Here is a 1,876-nt window from a genome sequence, read left to right on the forward strand (position 1 = left end):
TTGGTACACTTTTAAACTTTGCAGTTAACTATCAGGCCCATTGTTGGCTCCAACTGTCAGTCTTGAATGGCCATACCTCTTGGTGCCTCATATTCAAGAGGCACTTGGGGTTCTCAAAAACCAGCTCAGTTTTAATTTTCTTTAATTAAAAAAAAATGCACGTAACAAGCCCTTTAAAGAGATAGGCAGCAGGGTCAGGAAATAACTGGAGGGTGGGTGGGAACTGCAGCCTGAGATGCTTCCTTCCCTAATCAGTCAAAACCACTTCCCCATCACTGGCCACAGTGTACAGGAGAATTTGCCTTGGGAGCTTCAGGCTTGGTGTGCGCACGGCAACTGCCGTGGGATGGATTTCCTGAGTACCGAACAGGATGTCCATTTCCCGGGCTACAGAAGATGGCCCGGATGTGGCCAAACTAGGACTCCAGAAATGACCATAAAAGGCAAGGCTTCTGGTTGGAGCCTGAGTTAGGGGATTGCTAGAAACCAAATAAAAACAAGACTGCCAATAATAAAGTTCAGAAGTTCAGCATGGTCTAAACACCAGATTGTTTAAAATAAAACCTACCCACTGTCAGTGACCTTTTTTGCCAACAGAGGTTTCGCAGAGGCCCCTTGCAAACCCTCATGACTGACAATAAAATAAAACAGGTCTTGGCTCCTTCTCCCCTTTTCCCTGTCTCTGAATTTACAGATGAATTAGGTCACAGCAGAGACATAGTACCACGGAAGTCCTACTGCAATTGAGTTATAAAAATGCCAAGGTCCTTTCATTTCCTTATTTCCAGAAGTCTCATTAAAGAATATGGATTTCCCTCCAGTTCACACTTCTTTCCTAGATTTTCTTGAATTTGTATCTTTGAGAGGCACAAGAGAATATGTCTTGTATGTCGTCATTTATATGACCTTCTGGAACAGGCATAACCTAACTGGGGTGACAGGAAGCAGATCAGTGAGCATGGGGGCAGGAGTGATGGGGTCCAGTGAAGATGGTGGGCTGACTGGGGTGGGGCTCCAGAGAACTTTCTGGAGTAACGGGAATGTCTTGTACCTTGATAGGAGTATGTATGGGTTACACAGGCAAATACTTAGGACCTGTGTATTTTACTGTATATAAATCATTCCTCATTACCAGTTAATTAAAAAATAATACCTTTTAAAGTGTTAATAGCTCTGTGACCTTGTGCCCTTGTGCAGGAAAATAAACTCTCTGTGCTTTAGTTTCTCCAGCTGTGAGATGGAAATAACAATAGCATTCTGCTTCATAAAGCAGCTGTTAGGAGTAAATAAGCCAAGTCATGCAAAGGTCCTTGAACCTGTGCGTCTGGCACATGGTAAGCGCCCACTGTGTCGGCCATTATCTCTATTCATGAACCAGCCTTCATCACCAAGCCATTTTCCCTCCTGTTTTACTTCTACAGTGTCTTTTTTTCCTTTGGTTCAATCCTAATGCAGATCTACATTTTCTCCAGTGAACCAGTTGGTCTCTTGGCACCAAGTTTCTCCCCCTCAAATCTAGCCCCTGGAATATTGTGGAATCCACTGATTCTGAACATGTTCCTTCTACTGCCGAAAAACCTCCCATTGCCCACAAAATTGGCCCAAACTCTTGAGGGCGACCATGTCAAGTTTCTCCTGAGCTGGTCCCAAGAATTCTTTCCAGTCTTACCTTTCGCTGACATTATCATTATTATTTAAACTAAACCCTATACTTACTGCCACACTTGACCAGTGGTTTCCAAACCTGGTCCTTGAACCAATATCAACTTGGATGCATCAGGCCCCATTTGGTAGGCCTGAAATGGGACACAGGCACCCATGTGTTTTTTTTTTACATGTTTAGTTGAAGTATAATGTATATGCAGAGAAATGTACA

The sequence above is a fragment of the Manis pentadactyla genome, chromosome 15 (assembly GCF_030020395.1).
Source record: "Manis pentadactyla isolate mManPen7 chromosome 15, mManPen7.hap1, whole genome shotgun sequence".
Lineage (NCBI taxonomy): Eukaryota > Metazoa > Chordata > Mammalia > Pholidota > Manidae > Manis > Manis pentadactyla.